General features: G+C 44.9%; 1 protein-coding gene and 1 long non-coding RNA gene across 2 annotated transcripts in view; one reads left to right on the forward strand and one right to left on the reverse strand.

Annotated features, from left to right (window-relative positions):
• Positions 1 to 19,315, reverse strand: part of RGL3 (ral guanine nucleotide dissociation stimulator like 3) — a 577,979-nt gene that overhangs the window by 495,627 nt on the left and 63,037 nt on the right. The window lies entirely within an intron of this gene.
• The window catches only part of LOC138447807 (uncharacterized), a 172,046-nt gene that overhangs the window by 108,434 nt on the left and 44,297 nt on the right, over positions 1 to 19,315 (forward strand). The window contains exon 2 of the long non-coding RNA XR_011259955.1: positions 17,273 to 17,356. This is a non-coding gene — a long non-coding RNA (uncharacterized lncRNA). The remainder of the gene's footprint in view (positions 1 to 17,272; positions 17,357 to 19,315) is intronic.

Here is a 19,315-nt window from a genome sequence, read left to right on the forward strand (position 1 = left end):
GCCTTGCATAGGCAAATAAGGGGCACAAGGTGGGGCATGGGACCAAATAGTGAGCAGCACAAGTCCTTTGGACCCGCCGCTAGGGACGCCCATGAAAGATGATGGGGCAGGGTTAGGGTGGTGAGGAGCTATAATGGTGTGGTGTGGTGTGTTGCTGGCGATAAAGGGGATTGGTAGTGTGGGTTGATGGTGTCGAGGTGCATAGTGGTGATGGGTAATGGCTAGTCATTAGCCGTGACGGTGTCAAGGGGTGAGGGGTGATTCAGACGAGTGTGATTGTGGTGAGGATTTATGAGTGTCAGTGGTTGGGTGGTGATGAGGTTATGATGGTGTGGGGGTATGGAGATGAGTGGTGATTATGATGAGAGAATATGGGGGCCGCTGGTCATGTGGTGATGAGGAGGCAATGCTCTGTGTGGTGGATGTTGAGTGGTGTTTGTAGTGAGGGATTATGGGGGTCAGTAGCGGTGGTGAAGAGGTGGCGATTCTGTGGAGGATGGATGGAGATAAGTCGTGATTGTGGTGAGGATTTATGGAGGTCAGTGGTTGGGTGGGGATGAGGTTACGTTGGTGTGTAGGTATGGAGATGAGTGGTGATTATGATGAGAGATTATGGGGGCCGGTGGTCATGTGGTGATGAGGAGGCAATGCTATGTGTGGTGGATGTTGAGTGATGTTTGTGCTGAGAGATTATGGGATGTGGTGATGAGGTGGCAATTCTGTGGAGGAGGGATGGAGATAGGTGGTGATTGCGGTGAGGATTTATGGAGGTCAGTGGTTGGGTGGTGATGAGGTTACGATGGTGTGGGGGTATGGAGATGAGTGGTGATTATGATGAGAGATTATGGGGGCCGGTGGTCATGTGGTGATGAGAAGGCAATGCTGTGTGTGATGGATGTTGAGTGGTGTTTGTGGTGAGGGATTATGGGGGTCAGTAGCTGTAGTGATGAGGTGGCAATTCTGTGGTGGAGGCATGGAGATAAGTGGTGATAGAGGTGAGGATTTATGGATGTCAGTGGTTGGGTGGTGATGAGGTTACGATGGTGTGGGGGTATGGAGATGAGTGGTGATTATGATGAGAGATTTTTGGGGCCGGTGGTCATGTGGTGATAAGGAGGCAATGCTGTGTGTGGTGGATGTTGAGTGGTGTTGGTGGTGAGGGATTATGGGGGTCAGTAGCTGTGGTGATGAGGTGGCAATTCTGTGGAGGAGGGATGGAGATGAGTGGTGATTGTGGTGAGGATTTATGGATGTCAGTGGTTGGGTGGTGATGAGGTTATGATGGTGTGGGGGTATGGAGATGAGTGGTGAGAGATTATGGGGGCCGGTGGTCATGTGGTGATGAGGAGGCAATGCTGTGTGTGGTGGATGTTGAGTGGTGTTGGTGGTGAGGGATTATGGGGGTCAGTAGCTGTGGTGATGAGGTGGCAATTCTGTGGAGGAGGGATGGAGATAAGTTGTGATTGTGGTGAGGATTTATGGATGTCAGTGGTTGGGTGGTGATGAGGTTATGATGGTGTGGGGGTATGCAGATGACTGATGAATATGATGAGAGATTATGGAGGCCGGTGGTCATGTGGTGATGAGGAGGCAATGCTGTGTGTGGTGGATGTTGAGTGGTGTTTGTGGTGGGGGATTATGGGGGTGGGTAGCTGTGGTGATGAGGTGGCAGTTCTGTGGAGTAGGGATGGAGATTAGTGGTGACTGTTGTGAGGATGTATGGGGCTCAGTGGTTGAGTGGTGATGAGATTGCGATAGAGGTGATGAGATTAGACACCTCTTCGGTATTAAGCGCGTTATAAAAAAACAATTATATAATTGCGGTGAGGACCTATGAGGGTCAGTGGTTGTTTGGTGATGGTGAGGTCTGCCCTCAGCAGTGGATTAGACCTGGAAGTGGTGTGTGTACCCCTTGGCAGGGAACGATGTTTCTCAGACAGCACGCTGAGAAACTCCAGGCCTGGAGTCTGAGGCCAGAGCCCTCGACCTCCTGGGACGTCAGTGTGTGTGTGTGTAACACTGCGGCCTGGCTAAACGACGTCACTCCCTGTGCCGGAGCCCTGGGACCCCCAGTGCAGAGACTCCCTGATCCCTGTCTACCGGGGGCCAATCTAATCAAAATGAGTTCTTTCTTGTACAAACCAACGTCAAAGCCAGGCCTGTGACGTCACCCGTGGGGTCGTGGGTGGTGGAGCGAGCCCCGGCTGCACGGCTGCAGAATGGCGGTCTTATTGACAGCATCACGTCTCCTGGGGTTTCTTCTGGGAATCCGCAGGCGGTTTCTATTAACATGTCTGCTGTTAATGTTTGATCCCTGCGTCAGACCAGTGTGAAGCGTTAACCTTTCACCTTTTAGATGTGCACTTGTGCTTCACAGGTTTTCTTGGAGATGGCGGCCAGGTCGGAGAATGCCACCTACCTCGTCTTGCAACGCTGGGAAAATGGAGGTCGGTTTGGGATTACCTGAATATGGACGCTTCCATTCGAAGAGTCCCACGTTCAGCGAGGCCCACGCATCCATATCCTGAAACAGAGCTTTACGTGGGATACTACGTTGGGGCTGCGCGCTCGTTGGGGCGTGGTCTTGCCTAAGAGGGGTGAAGTGGGGGCTGGTGTAAGCAGAAAAACTGGGGCACACTGACATTATTACATTTGGTGCCCACAGCCCATATAAGGAGGGGCTGGGCGCCCAATGGTGATACACTAGTGCCCCCCCCCCCCCGCTCTCACGCGCATCAGGCAGCCCTTTTATTCAAGGAGCTGCCCCTTGGGTGAAAGTTCTGTCTGTCTGCCGCCGATGAATCGTTACTCAGAAACAGGAGGGGGGGGGGGTTGCTGGAGGATCCGGCCCACCTATTGTTTCTGAGTAAAGAGTCAATACCCAGCGTGACAGCCCATTAACCACGCGGTTAATGGGCTCGCCCAACGTGATGGCTCTTTACTCGGAAACAATAGGAGAGCTGGGCCTTGCTCCCGTTTCTGAGCAAAGATTCTTCAGGCAGCTGGTGTAGCTGAAGCTACGGTTACACGGGCTGTCTAGAGGTGCCAGTACTTCGGGTTACAAAAAAAGAAGGGGTGTCAGTACTTCAGGTTAGAAAAAAAGAAAAGGCAATGCCTTTTTCTCTTTTGTACTAAACCTGTAGGAAGCTGTGTGGCCGTGCAGCGCTTCAGTTACACAAGCTGCCTGAGGAGTCAGTTATACAGGCTGCCTGGGGAGTCGGTGTGACTGAGGCTAGTTGGGGAGGGGCGCAGGCTCGGGAGCACGTTGGCCGTGGCTAGCCCCGGCCTACTTAAAGTGCTGGCCTGAAAGCACAAAACCAGTGAATTTCGACATACATGGACATCAGCAAATACTTGATCCAGTGCTTTAAGTGGCACTTAAAATAGGGGTTCTCTCTGTGATTGGGGCCTCAAAAGTGACGTGCGCCCTAACGTCGGACGATGGCTTAGGTAAGTGCCACCTATCCCCTGCCAGATCTCCCTTTGCAGCGATCATCACCCTTGCACCCTGGGTGCAATGGTGATGATCACCGCTGCATTTCTTAGGTAAGGATGCCTGGCGGCGAGGGTTGGCACCACCATTAAGAAAGAAAAGGTGTTGCTCTGTTAGTTAATGGGAAGCCTGGCAGGGGTTGCAGCAAAACACCTTTTGTTCCTTAATGGTGGTGGTGATCCTCGCCCGGCATCCTTTTAGCTAACGGATGCAGCGATCACCCTGGGATGATTGCTGCATCTCCTAGTGGCGGCACCGACCCTCGCCATGCATCCCTTTAACTAAGAGATGTAGTGATCACCCTGTGATGATCGCTGCATCTCCTAGTGGTGGAACCGACCATCGCCAGGCATCCCTTTAACTAAGAGATGTAGTGATCACCCACGGTTGGTTACTCCATATTCTAGTTAATAGGATGGGTGGCAAGGGTCAGCACCACTTAAGAAGCCAAAGAATGTTTTTATAAAGCATGAAGCTCCCGCACGCATGAGCGAGAGCTTCAGGCTATATAAAAAAAAGGCCTTGTCTTCTAAGCCGACTCGGTGGCTGGGGCTCGCAGGGGACTTTAGGGAGCCCCCACAAACTCTGCCTCAAGAAGATTTTTCAGAGACTGCTGGGAGCTCGGGCCCACTTAAAGCCCTGACTTGATCATCACCTGCAATTACTCTTTAACAAAGCACAAACGGTGATCATATCCAAGCTAGGGCTGTGGCTCAGTGGCCTAGGTTCACTCAGCCTTTCATCCTTCTGAGGTCGTTAAAATGGGCACCATTGAGTTGGGTAACATTGACCAGTTGTTACCCGTCTATAGCGCGTGAATGTGTGTTCCACGCACCTGTTGTGATGCGTGAACCCTGGGAGGCAATGGCACAGCCCTCAAGGCGCTCTGTTGTCTTCCCATTGTACAAACCCTGAACTGCTTGAACATTAGGTTGGAACGTTGAGCAGTCTTATGCCCTTAGCAGTAGTTGTGTTATGTTATGTATCTTATGTGATGGAGTCCCTTGGAAGAGGTGCAGCAGTGGGGCAAGTGAGGACCTAGGTTGGGGGCCAGGGGAACGCTACCCGCTGAGTGATGCCAGTGACATGGGATGAATGCCAGGGATGCCCTGGGGCCATCTTCCGACCTCCCAATGAAGGCTGCCGAGAGCCTTAGTAAAGGATAGAGTTCAGCCACCCTGGGGGTCAGGGGAGTTGCTAGGTCTGGAAAAGACCCAGGGCTATGCTGATGTCGGAACTGTTGGGACTGGGGACTAGCTAGTCTTTTGGCTGTAGCTCCTGAGATTCTATCCGGGGCTACAACCAAAAGATCAGGGGCTATAGCCCCCTTAGCCCCCCCTGCTGGGGGTTCCCCCGCGTGACCACGGTTCCTGGGCCAAGATAATGATGGCGCCTCCAGGCTTTGGTACAGGAGGCAGAGCAGCACCAGTGAGGATCAGTCGCCTGGCCGCATTTGGAAGTCTACCAGGGGAGCACCGGGAACCGGAGAGAGGCACACCCCAAACCATGTCAGCTGTGGGACACGTGGCCCTCGCCCACTTCCACCGCAAAGTCATTAGCAGTTCACAGGTGCCTATCACCTCTGCAGCAGAGACACCATTGCTGGTGGGACAGAGGTATAACATGGCGCTGCGGTTAAGCAAGAGGTCAGGGAGCTTGAAGACAAGGTGACAGCGTGGAGGGAGCGGGACGAAGAGTGGGGGAAAGTGTAGAGAAAAGGGGAGTCACTGGAGCAGGGAAAGACCACGAGAGTAGAGATAGGTGGAGAGAGAAGGGCGAGGGCGGCGTTGAAAGTGGTAAAGACCAGAATATTGAAGGTAGGGGATGAGAGAAAGGTGATGGGGGCGTTGGAGGAGGTAAAGAGAAGATGATTGGACGTAGGGGATGAGAGAAGGGTGATGGGGGCGTTGGAGGAGGCAAAGAGCAGATGATTGGACGTAGGGGATGAGAGAAGGGTGATGGGGGCGGTGGAGTAGGTAAAGAGCAGATGATTGGCCGTAGGGGATGAGAGAAGGGTGATCAAGGCTTCTTTTGGATGAGGTAAAGGTCTGCAAGTGGATGTAGGTGGCGAGAGAAGGGCGAGGGAGGCTTTGGAGGAGATCAATGTGTAACCCCCTGCTGCGAGAAGAAAAGGAAAAAAGATGGAAGGATCCCCCAGCGGTTGAAGCCGCACTGCCAGTAAGCCATTTGAAGCAGCGTGAGCGGAGCGACGTTAGGTCAGTTAGGGAAAGTTTGACCCTCCCAAATTGAGCTGGTGGCGCCCTTTATCTGCAGCGCCCCGAGGTAAAGTGTCAGTCAATGACTTTCTAGTAGTGAGTCTCTCACATGACAGTGACTGACAGACGGGGAGGGGGGGCACCCAAAAATCACACACAGGGCGCTGGTATACCTGGGGCTGGCATGGCTCAGAATGAAGGGTCAATCTGGCACTCCACTCAAAAACAATACCTGGTGGATCCTACCCGATTCATGGTGCTCCAATGCCAGGAGGAGTGCCACGCCTTTCTTCACAGCCATTGCCCGTGCTTCAACTATCTGTGGTGCCCCTTTACCTGGTGGAGCGCTGCACCTCGTTCACCACCGCAGGCCCGGGAATGCTGCTTTGAGCTGCCATGAGATCAGCGAGCCACCACCTGGGCTGCTCCTGATCTACACCGTGCCTCACCCCCGTGAGAGGGGAACGCAGGGTGCCTGCTGTTGGGCATGCCCCATAAGTTAGTGGGCCGCATTGACTCGACAGGCCACACAGCTGGAAGATGTGGACCAGGTCTGAGGAATACCTGCCACTCCCTCCTAGCCACGCGTTCACAAATGAGTTTCCGGGCACTTCTCTGGCCCCCTCTAATAATTTAGGATCTTCACGCTTAGTTCTGGTTTCTTTAATGTTCTTTATACTCTTTCATACTTTTGCTCCCACTTCACCAACTTCCCTAGGAAGCTTCTTCCCTTTCCATTCAGCAGCCTACGGAGTTCTATTGCGCTACTGTGTTTCACTTATTTGTCAATTACCGGTTGGGCGTTTCGTTAACTTCTGTATTCCCCTGTCTTTAAGAGTACACTGTATGCGATCACTCGGCTACTCTGTATCACTGCAAATTAGACACGCAATGGGTTTCTTTCACACTTTTGAAACTCACCGGCTGTAGCGTCTTGACGCCTCACGTTCTCGTCATTCTTCAACGAAGGCAGGGCTCTTCCACCTTGGACAACACTGGGCTGATGCTCCCAGCCAGGGTAATGAGCAGTCTCTGGCCACTAGGAAAGGGACCGCCCGCTCATGCGGCTCACTTTGATAATTTTTTCCGTCTCCCTGGAGACACAGCTCATTCGCCACATACACACCGCCTGCTTTCCCATGCAGATCTCCAGCAATTTAATACTCCGTTCTCGCTGGGACACTCTCAGACTGGATGGGCCTTCATGCTGCTCCTTGTACTCTCCATTCTGTGCTGTATCTTGGACCTTTATACACATGTACCCTGTTAAGGGTTCTCAGGTGCATCTCCTTTGATTGGTTTACCTGACTCCAATCAAACCAATCACTGGGACATGCTTGACCTTCAAAGCCTCTAGGCTTCCTCTTCTTCGTCCCAGTACCATAAAGGTTTCTTTCACAGGTAATCTTCCTCAATCGAAGATACCTCTTCCTCTTCACAGTACTTTGCATGTTGTCAGGGGGTAAGTTACAGTCACAGTAGCCTACAAATGTTTCATTTTAATATCAATTTTGATTAGTGGCTCAATGTTATTAATTTAATCTAATAAACTCACTCAATGTTATATGAACTGGACATAAAGTCTATATAGTATAGATGATGTCATGATTTTAAAATATCAAGGACACAGTCTAGAAAGTGAGTATAGATGGATATAGCTTTGATGCAGAGTATAAATAGAGACTGGTGTGGAAGCCCCACGTGAATTCACTTTATAAGTCAAGTGTGCATCGCAGAACCTGTACAAGAGTTCAAACTATTGCTTTTGACAAGGCGTGTTTCTTTTAAGTAATGAAAAACAGTTTACGTTATAAGTAAACTGTGCTTCCCAGAGCCCATACAAAAGTCAAACTATTGTCTTTTTGAGTCTACAGCACCTCTTGCGCAGTTGCTTGTGTCCCTCTGCCGCTCTGTAACCCAGTAAACAATGTGAAAGAGGAATGACAGAGCTGAGCAGCTGTGAAACAGCACTGCTGTTGAAGGGGGTTTTGTACTGCTCAACAACAGATGATTAATACACAATGATATTTCTGATATACTCACACCAAGACTCCTACATTTTCGCCGAGGGCAGTAAAAAGCACAGACAGATCTTTATATTAAGAGCGCCAGAATACAGGATGTTCTGTGACAGCTGTGTAAACACACCCCAGGAAAATACACACATACATTTGTTTAGCAACTAAACCCACCTGTATGCAGCACAGCTATTTTTAACTTATAATGGAACGATGGCACAGGAAACAGCTGCAGGCTGAGCCTAATTTTAGATATTGCTATAAGGAAACAGGAAGCTAACTATTCATACTCTATGGTGTTACTCGCTAACTCTTACCGATTATGCACAAAATAGACTTCTGTGCTTTGTTGATAATGTACAGTGTCTCTGGACCCAGGAAACAGCTAAAATTAGATTGGTTAGAAACCCCAGTAAGCAGAAATTGAATTATGTGCATTGTTGATAAGGGAACGGCAATGGGGGGGTTGTGGGAGGTTACATGCATTTATCCCATAAAAACCTTAAAAAGGGGAGCATGAATCCAGCAGGGTTAGCCCTTTTGCCTGGTTTTAGGCATTCTGTCAGTGTAGCACTGATGAGCCCCTGCGGTGCCACTGAATAACTTGGAAGAGCCAATTGTAACTCTGCAGGCAACCTGGTTATTTGGCTGGATTTGAATGTGGCCCTTGGAGAACCCCTGCATAGCTGTTGATTGGAAACTGGGATTGGTGTTTATTCTAGCTGGTTCCAACAACATAATAAATGTGAGAACAGGGATATTTTAAGATGAATTTTTCAAAAAATGTACAATCTGTGTAGTTTTATTCAAGCATGCAGCTAAGGGCGTGTGATGCTGTATATATTGATATTCAGGCCCTTTCTGTGACAGGCTGATTAAATATGTTTCATAGTGACTAGAATGTGCTGAAAGGTAGTGGGCTGTGCATTTTTAAACTAAACACCTGTGTGCTTTTAATGACGTGTTTTGAAATGTACAGTTTCTGGGGCGAGGAGGCGCTCAAAGGCGCTAGCCTATGTTCGGTGGCGTTGCATGTCAGCAAGGATAATGCAGAGGTACTGGTAGCATCAATCACTTCAGTATTAAAGTTTGGAAAGTATGAGGTCAAGACAGCAAAGTCAGCAACCCAGTATAACAGTAATTACGTTTTAGGAAAGGGGAGTGTGGAATTTCACAGAGTCTCTGTCTGTGCAAACATTTTTATATTCTGAAAAAGAATGCATTTCTAGTTAATATTCAATTTATTTTAAAATGTCTTTGTATGGCCTAACCCCAGCATTATAGCCATCCCAAACATTCTGCTTAAGAAAAAAAAAGCCAAAATCCTTCTACCAAATAAACCCTGACTGCGCTGGTGCAAGTCACATTGTTGAAAGGCCAGGAATAAAATTGGCTTTTTGTGATGCCGCATATTTGCACGCACACAATGCAGTGTTTTAGTGTCACAACACCGATAAAGTTGTTAAAATAATTTTAGTGTGTGAAATAATCAGATTGTATTCAAATGTGTGCAATGTGAAGTCAGTATTTGCCAAAGATCATACATGTTGTGCAAACGCCATACCCAAGATTAATTTGCTCATAACGCTGTATTTTATTAAGGGTCGCAAGCCCCAGGATGATACGCCGGGCTTGAGGTGTTTATTGATGTGTTCTGTATTAATGGAGGACTGTTTCTGTGTAAAAGATGGCCTATTCGGATTCCATATTCTTTCTATTTAGAGCAGGGATGTCTTCCAACATCTGGATGTTGCAGCAGGCAGATTCTGAAAAAATGACCCGTGCCAACCGACAAGCGTCACCCTATGGATTTATGGCCAATTGTGCAGCTGATGCAACACGCCCCAGGTGTTCTAGAGGACCGAGGATGGGGGAGCATGTTTTTGCTGCATAACTAATGGCCGATGGATTGGTGGCTCCAATGTGGCATATTTGGTCTTCAGATTTGGCAATGGGAACAGGTGGCTTTTCTGATTCCACAATGTGCCTCAGTAATCAGTGTCTGGGGAATGTCTCAGCTTATGGATGCGGGCCCAAGGAACCGCCACGGATTGCGCTGCTATGTTGTCACTAGGGGTTATACATTTGGGACAGCGCTGCCACCCAGGCTCAATCATGGAGCGCTATATCTAGTCGTATTGAGCACCCAGCCGGCGCTACAGGCTGTGACAGAGGCCACGACAGTCTTTAAGTGTGAAGCATTGTCTTGCAGGTTTCAACCCCCTGACCATTTCACAGCGCCCCTGCCGTCGCTACCTTTAAATCATCTAGGTCACACAGGCGATGAACCCGACCTAGCTGAGTGTCTCAGAGTTGGTTGCTTGAATCGGAATGTTTATTTTTTCTTTGCATTAAAGCATTTTCTCTCTGCATTGACCTCATAGAATGGTCTGGCTCTTTCCTATGTGTTGCTATTTATTATGTATAATAACACCCTTTGCATTATTCAGAGGTGTAATGCTAGGATGTGGTGAGGACAAGCAATCCGATACGGGCTAAAGAAACAGTTTCTATGTTTTTAATCATGTGTTAAGACCTGTTTTTCCAGATGCTGGCTTTTTTATTTTCACATTTGATGCTACAAACTCTTAACATCCTTCCATACCGGTCAACGTCCCTTTGCCTTAATATATTTCCAAGAACTTCATGCCCGGTCATGTTTGCCCCATAACCACTGAACATAAAGACACAACTAGGTGTTATAAACAACACATTTTTATTAACATTTAAGACAACAATTTTTATGCAGATTTTATTCACAATAGTTTGGATTATCAGATCTTGCACAACGATCCGGTCGGCTACAAAATGCGCGGTAGCAGCAGGCCCCACATGGCATGTTCCTTCTGCACTTTAATAATGAAAAGCCAAACATGCGGGGAATTGTAAGGGCTCAATTATCGTGCTAGGCTGCAAACTAAGTTCAGAACTCAAAACCTTTACAAGTATGTTCACATAAAACTGGGTGCATTTTGTGCAGACTGTTGCTGAGAGATAATTGAGCAATACCATTCAGGAATACCCTTTTCATTTAATTTGGGAATATACTATTACTTTATTGGAGTCCGAGAGTCCCACACATTTTGCACACTCTTCTACCACGCACCACATTAAACCATTCTCACTAGGTTTAGACCAAGCTTATAACTCCTGCCACTATTTCACCCTATGTAGATGTATGATGGCCGATAATGCTACCCTTAGAGAGGACCTTCACTCTTAGACCCAGCTGGCACTAATCAAGCAGCCTTGAGCTCTTCTTCGAGTTCCGAGCTGCTAAAGCATAAGAAAAAAACCTTTAGGACAGACCCTCATGGCCACTTTTTGCAAAAGTATATTAAAGGAAATATCACCCCTGCTGGTCTAATACTAAGTAATGAGCCTTGTTATTCCTAGAGGATCAAGAGTACAAAACCAATTTCAGTTATATAGCTACAAAATGTAGCAGCGACCTGATGGTACTTACTATGACCCCAGACATCCCTGTCCATTACTCATGCTTGTTTATGTATGATTTTAGATCTCTGACATTTTTTTAACTCAAATTATGGTATTAATTTCCATGTTGCACCGTATGATGCACATTTACTTAAGATTTAGTCATTAGAACAATTCCTGATGGGAACATCCTTTGTGTGTTTGCCGAGAGATAATTGTGTATGCGTACATGTAAATGTTTCTCATGACATTTTGACACAGTAACACGTTTGGGGCAGGCGGCTTGGGGTTAAATGAAATAACGCATGGTAAGTATACATTTACAGCGTATATGTATAATTCTCTTAAACTATGGGTGTTGGGCATGTCCACAATGAGAGCCAGGGTTTTTATTCTAAAACTCTCCAGCCATAGAAAGCAAACACAGTAAAATATCGTCTTTTAATCTCAAATCCAAAACCTTTAGTTGGTCAGATGAATACAAGTGTTTATGGTCATGGTTACAAACCTTTACCCGGCTACCAGCGCAATCTCTATTTACACTCTGTATCAAAGCTATATCCATCTATACTCACCCTCTAGCCTGTATCTTTGAGATTTTAAAATCGTGAAGTCATCTATACTAGATAGACTTTATGTCCATATATAACATTGCTATAAATATTTTGTGGGGTACCTTTATATCAAAATGTTATATCAAAATGTTATAATAAGAAAAACATATTTTTATAAATGTCTATATCTTTTTGTAAGTTGTATTTAAGTGCATATGGTTTAAACAACCTTTCACACTATAAAATAAAACTACATATCCCATTTTGCAACAATTAAGTTAATAAAACATAGATCAATCAATACATCTAAATTAAAAGTAAATGACGAATCAATGCCCTATTTTTCCAAATTAAACAATATTATATGATAGGTTATTTATAATCCGCTTAATACCCATAGGTTTCTAAGCGTGGACCCGGGGATCGAACCTGTGTTGCTCCGTGTCGTCTTGCTTCCAAGGCGAGCACATTGCCGCTGAGCTATCCTCCCGTGACTTCCAATAAATACAAGAGAAGGGAAAACAGTGACAATTAAGCTAATCCGCAGCAGTAACCACCATCGAGTCAGCACCATAGGTCATACTCCAGCACTGATCCGATTGGTAGTCACTGAAGTTAACATTTGACCTCCAATACAGTTCGCGCAATGACAGGCACTGTGTAAGAATGTGTCAGGATGTTTCCATATGGGTTTTACATAACCTACATAGTCGCTCCCCTCTGGGATTCTCCTCCAAGCACCCGTATTTACCAGAACTGGAAGGACCTCATGCCTTCAATATAAAACAAAGCGTGTAAATGATGGATATCGGAAGTTGACCAGATACTTGCGCAGATGTTCTGTAAAATCACCGCATGAGAATAACTTACATATTTCCGGCTAGCGGCCAGATGAGCGAGGGATTGTATTCGATCATACTGTCTGGTTTTCTCCACATATCCGGAAAGATGAAAATCCACAGTTGACTTAGGGAGTTCACTCAAGCCAATCTCATCAAGATGTTTTACAACAGCACACTCCGTGTCCTTGAACTAGACACTATGTGAACACTTCCGTGCATGTTCTAACGTTTGACCCATAAGGGAGGAGCCACCTGTGCCTCCATATCTAGTGCTTGCCCAAAATCGACATACCAACACCTGCCATAGTGATGTTAATGATTGGAGGCCCATTTCTAATCTAATTACCTCAATGGGCACTGCCCCCGGTAGGCCCAAAAAGGGAACGCAATATTTTCGCCTCTATTTTTGTCAACCATGACACTGCCCTTTCCGGATATATTTCCAGTGCGTAAAGAATGGCTGGAATTATGGAACCTCTCTAGCCCGGGCCCTTAGCCTCAATCCACACCCCCAACCCCACCCATGAGTATCAATAACTCTCCTGATGGTCAACCATTTCTTCCACGCCTTGATAGGTACCTTTCTGCCAAATGAGTTAGAGTCTTGGTGTTTCTGACGTACATACTCGAATACCTATGCTAACTAACCCACTCCAACTGAAGGTCCCCAAGTCTCCAGGTAAACACCGGATGGCCACGTGCTCTTCTCCCAATGATCATGACTTGGTTTTGTTAATGTTAATCCGCAAGCCATTCGCCGTAGCATATTGGCAAAGCGCATCCAACAATCGTTGGAGGCCTATTGCAGTGCGATCCAGGATCACGGTATCATACACGTATACCAAGGAATACATGTCCTTGTTACCAAATCAAGGGGGAAACTATTTACTTTTTTCAATGAGGAAACCAAATCCTAAACATATAGATTGTATAACATGGGGGCAAGGACACACCCCTGCTGTAGGCCCCGGTTAGTGGCATAGGAGTCTCCCGATTGGGATAGATGGGATAGATGAACCCTGACATAGGTGTCGGGGTATAATAACTAAAAATAAATTATGAATGTAAGAATCGATACCCCACCAATTCAACTTTTCCGATAACTTGACACTATCAAAAGAAGAGGAGTGTTCTACAAGGCATAAGTATAAGGCAGACTCTTGAGAGGATCATGTATCGGATATCAGGGTCTACAACATCCAAATGAAATGCGATCGGCTGCATTTTTTCTGGAAGCCCGTCTGGGTCATCTTTAAAAGGCCATTTTCATCGGCCCCGGTTGTTAAGAGGTCCAAGAGCAGGCCCGAGAAAATATCTGAACTACGATCTAGCATTGCCAGCAGTCTATAATTGTCCATCATCTGCCGATGCCCCTTTTTATGGACAGGAATCAAAATTGACTGATGCCAAGACAAAGGCAATATGCCAGTCTCGCAAATGTGGAGAAAAAGCAAATGCAGTAACTGAGCCCTTAGACACGGGTCACTCTTGACCATGACATTGCATAAACCATCCGGGCCAACTGCTCTGGACGATTTTACCTTCATTACCATCTTGACCATGTCAACCTCTTTAAATTGTTGCCAAACCAAGGACCCAGTCTTTGATTTGTATTTTATCTCCACAGGAGGCTCTTCTTGATTCCAAAATAGCGTTTCTAGATAATTTACCAATGCTATAATAGGAACGTACAATATTTTGATCGCTGTCAACCCTGCACTTAGCATGCGTATCATCTGGAATCGCCCCGTCATAATGAGCCGGTTTACAAACTTCCAAGCAGCACAGTCTTTGCTGGAGCGAACTGCAAAGCCAAAGCCTCTACTGGGTTTTCAATTTACCACAATTCACCCTCTTAGTAGGCTCATTCATCATATGGTTTCTCTTGATCTTAGGCCGTAAGGCCGCATTCAACTCCTTTTTTTTCTTAGCAACACCCACATCAAATAAGTGCCCCTCTTTATTCAAAGGGCCACATCTATGGGTATGCAGTGATTATATCGAAAGTAAATATAACACAATTTTGCACCTTTACATTGGCATCCATTTATTTTGTAATTTTTTCATTAGTTATTTTGTATTCGTTATTTTTTGCCTTCGTTATTTTGGTTTTGGTAAAATCGCATGTAACCCTCGGGGTATGCAGTGATTATATCGAAAGAAAAAATACTGAACGAATAATATTTATCGAATTTCTTCAATAACTAATGTAAAAAGAACTAATTCGATATTATATTAATAACATATTTCGAATTATGCATTGTCTTTAAATAATTATATACTGTAACTTCATGAAATATAAACTCAAGCTGTAATTTTATATTTGTCCATTTGGTGTCGCTTGTGTATATGTTTTTTTTCTTTGTGACGTAAGCAGATGTTATCCGCCATTCTTGTCTGTTCTTTGGGTGCGATCAGAGGTGCTGCATGACTTTCCTGGAGTTTTAATGTTTTTTCCTTTTTTGGATGCATATGGATTTTTAGCTTCTCTCCTTGACTTTGGATAGTTTTGTTTTGCGATCGGGCTCTGCTTCGGATTGGATTTATCACTGTATTGCCTTCATTTTTTGGATCCGTTTGGTTGTGCTGCTGGACTTTCCTGGAATTTTACTGTTTTGTGGGGGGAGTTCAATTAATTTATTTCTCTTGGACATTCTGGATTTTCTGGTTTCTTTGGTTCCTGGCTTTTTTTGTTTTAATGGACTTTTCTTGGGATTTGGATTGGCATCGATTAACTATTTACAATGGATTTGTTCAGCCCTGAAGTCTACATTGGTAAGTCATTTATATTTTGATATTTGGGCTTTTTCTTGGTGTATGGTATTCTTTGCTTTTGATCGAAGTTATATTTTTGGCTTATTATTGTGTTAGTAAGTTAAAGGCAACACTCTGAAAAATTAGAACCAATTTCTTAATTACAAAGTCAAGTATGCATTCTTTCAATCTACTTGTTGAATCTCTGTACTTTTTTCTGTGAAGTTCTCCCAATACTGCCTGTGCAATCTGTAACTTTGTGAAAGATTGTTTGTTTCTCAATTGTTTTATGAAACTCCATAGCATGGGATTTATTGTGCTGAATTTGTGCCGTGGGCCGTTGTGCGAGCCTTCCATGGAATTGTTTGTTTGTGGTGTCTCTTGTATACTGGCCAGATAGCAATTCCAAATACTTTTATGAAACCGTGGGTTTCTTCGCTTGACACTTCTTGATAGTACTGCAATCCAATTGGTATCAAAATAATCCAGCAACGGTTCAGATAATTCTTCATTCTTTTTTTAAAAAGTCTATCTGAATTCATTTTTCATAATACTCTTCTACGTTCTGTTCTGGTACAAATGCTTGTGATAACATCAGTTTTATATTGAATTGGAACTCTGTGTCCTCTGCATAGTGTGCCTGTAGACCATTTGCTTGAACATTTCTCCGTATTGCTTGTGTATAACAGAAAAAACAACCCTGAAACTTTGTATTTTTAAAGGTTTCCCTCAAAATGTTTATTTGTGTGAATTCAAAATCCATTATTATTGCTGCTGGTTGGATTGGAGAAATTGTAATACTAATATATTTATAAAATTCCATGTACGAATCATAATTTTTAGATGGCATAAACTATATACGTACTAAGGGAAATAGATTGTTCATGATATATACATGTATCGAATAAAACTGACTAAATAGCCTTGTGCACACTTTGAAAGTACCATCAGCTTGCTAATGGTTTGAATTTTTTTTTAAATTCATACCTTGCAATGTTCCGATTAATCTCCCATCTTTATTTTTATCAACATATTGCATAAATGCCTCATTTTTGTCTGTAAACTGCAATTCTATAGGTATTTCTATTTCATTGTATGACTGTGGATTTGATGGTAGATTTGCTTTTTTCTGTCTATTACTGGTAATTCTCCTTTGAAGTAGTTTAAGAGTATTCGGCATTTGCCCCGCAACGTGAAATGGCACACTTTGACACACTTCTCTAACGATAGACCCACTTGCTTGTTCATCATCTCCTGCCGCTCTTTCTTTTATATTGCCAGGTTTCTTTTAATTTCCACATTAGAGCCATCCGGAATGTGATTATGCTCTCCCTCTTGAATTAAAACATTTCCTTTTGTTATGGCCCTACCACGACAGCCGTGAGTAAAGTATGGGCAACGTCTCGAGTACATTTCATTACCTTTTCCTTTGTCTTTACCAAGCACATATCCTTGCAATATTAACTGTCTATTTCCTTTTTGCAACATTGTGAATTCCATTATATTTTCTATAATAATAAGTGTGTTAAAAAAACATGTAAATAGTTAGAAAGTATAATTACTTTTATCCTTCATTTTTCGCGTTTTCACTAACTTTAAACCGTTTTCTGGTTTTCACATTTACTCACCTTTTTCTTGCGTATTTATTCCGTAAATAAACGACAAGCCTTTTCCTTTTCTGTTTCCTCAACTACTTGATATTGCTGTTACCTTAGCCTGTCAACGGTTTATGACATTGATCTTCCGTGTTAATTAATCTGCTTCCGTTTTGGGTTCTTTATTCTAGCTAACTGGCAACCATTTGTAATGATTCGTGTTTGTTGATTTTTGCCCATGTATATTGGCATACATGCATTTCATTATTCTGTCATTAGTTATTTTGTATTTGTTATTTTTTCCCTTCGTTATTTTGGTTTCGATAAAATCACATGTAAACCATCTATGTGTGTACTTACAGGAATGCAGGCCATCAGGATTGACCATATTTTCCAGCTTCCGCTCACATTCACTCAACGTGTCCCTCCCAGGTGTATTCAAGGAGGTGAGTGCATGTGTAATTACCCTGAATGTTTACTGTGGGGTTATGAATGGGTTTTTGCTTTGCAGGATGCAACTCCAATTCAAGAATGGCATGATCACCTACGCCAATAGAAAATAAGGAGAGCAGAGGAAAATAATGTTTAACTATCGGGTTCACAAAGATGAAGTCTATACAACTATTCTAAGTGCCATTAGACCAGGTGTAGAACACATCTTCTATCTTGATCGTCACAGGTTGCAAGTCAAACTCTGGCAGAGCTTCACACCCTACTTTACCTCTTGCATCAAGTTGTGTCCTGGCAGTCCCCTTGGCAGGGAGTGTGGAGGCCAGGCAATCTACATTGAAATCACCCGTCACAATAATCCCACACTTCGGGTGCTGCAGGGTCCATGGTCTAAGAATATCAGACAGTATATCACACAAACAAGAAGTGAGATAAGCACCTGGGGGTCATATAGGGCGACAACCAAAGGAGGACCGCTGCCAAATGGAGGGTTGACCAATTCGTTGCACAATAAATTGTTGTGGGTCTTAATATTTAAAATTTCCTTCAAATCAAGGGCAACACTCGCCCCAATACAAAGACCATCCTTGGGACGGCCTGCTATAGGCATTGGTGAAAGGGGGAAAAGTAACACGTAGTCATCAAGGTCAAAGGGGGCAGTCAACCATGTTTCCTGGAGGAAAGAAAATGCAAATTCTTCATTTTGTCCAGCGCTGTAGCATTGTACAAGAAGGAGCGATGCCCATGGATATTCCATGAGATTATGCGAAAGGAATTTTCAAGATTAATGTGTTTGTGTCATTGGGACGATCTGTGCACCTTCAACCAAGATGCCGCTACACGCTCAGCCTCTGATCCATGGCCAAACTCCTTGTAATAGCCCTGGGATGAGGTGTCAGAATCCTAGGGCCTGTATCACCCTTCTCCACAGGGCCCGAGGGCCGGAAAACAGAAAATTCAAAACCCAAAGACTCTGGATGTTTACATATACGTTCCACCACCGTGGGTGAAACAAAAGAAGCCACGATCCAGTTCGTGGCACTGCAGCTTTTGGGTAATTCCAGACCATCAATGTCCTTTGAGATAATGTTACACAGCTCAGGAAAGAAATGCTATGCATCCAATGACCAGGAGCGGTTGAAAAAGGGGCTCAACGCCATTGGATTGTTCTCTACCTTATTAATAAATTTGGCATCCACATACCGAGCGGGATCTAAATGAGAAGATGACAATCCCTTTTTGGGGATTTGTATGGAGCCAGTGGTCATGTGTCAAAGCTACGGGGGGGACAATGTGCCTTCTCCTGTGGTTGAAGTGCATGTCCCACTTCATAAAATTGAGTTACACTTTGCACCACTTCCGGCATTCCGCTGCGCCCCTCTTCCACATCCACCAGCAGCAACACTCCCCATCATAGTTTAACAGGATTGGTGCTCACCACATCAGAGCTTAGCCAAGTTCACAAACTCTGTGTTTTTATCAAGATTGACCCTGGTGGCTACCATATTAGCTGAGTTTCGAGGCTCCAACCATTTGTCCAACGGACCATGAAGTAGGACTTTCCTAACACTACCATCACTCAGCTTGTTAGTGAGGGTGTAATAGGACCTTGAAGAAGGTGGGGCTCTTGGGGTTCTAGATTTAGTGTTGAGTTCCTAAGTGTAGTTTTCCTGCCTCTCGGACACGGGAAGCAGGTCGAGCCACTCTGGATCGCTCCAGTCTTTTCTCCCTCGGTTCAGATCGCAACGTGAGAGGTCTATTAAGCAAAGATAATTCAGTACACAGAGCTTTGACACCATGTTCTTCCATAGGTGCCACAATGCTAACCTTGTCCTGAATTTCCGCTGCCATCTGATGGTCAGCTTGTGTACACACAACTCCTCCTGTGGGCACACCCTGTGATTTGGCAAATTCCTACTTTGGTCCAGCACATATTGTGGTAACTGAGGGCTGAT

This window comes from Ambystoma mexicanum, chromosome 3q (assembly GCF_040938575.1).
Source record: "Ambystoma mexicanum isolate Mex_15411 chromosome 3q, UKY_AmexF1_1, whole genome shotgun sequence".
NCBI lineage: Eukaryota > Metazoa > Chordata > Amphibia > Caudata > Ambystomatidae > Ambystoma > Ambystoma mexicanum.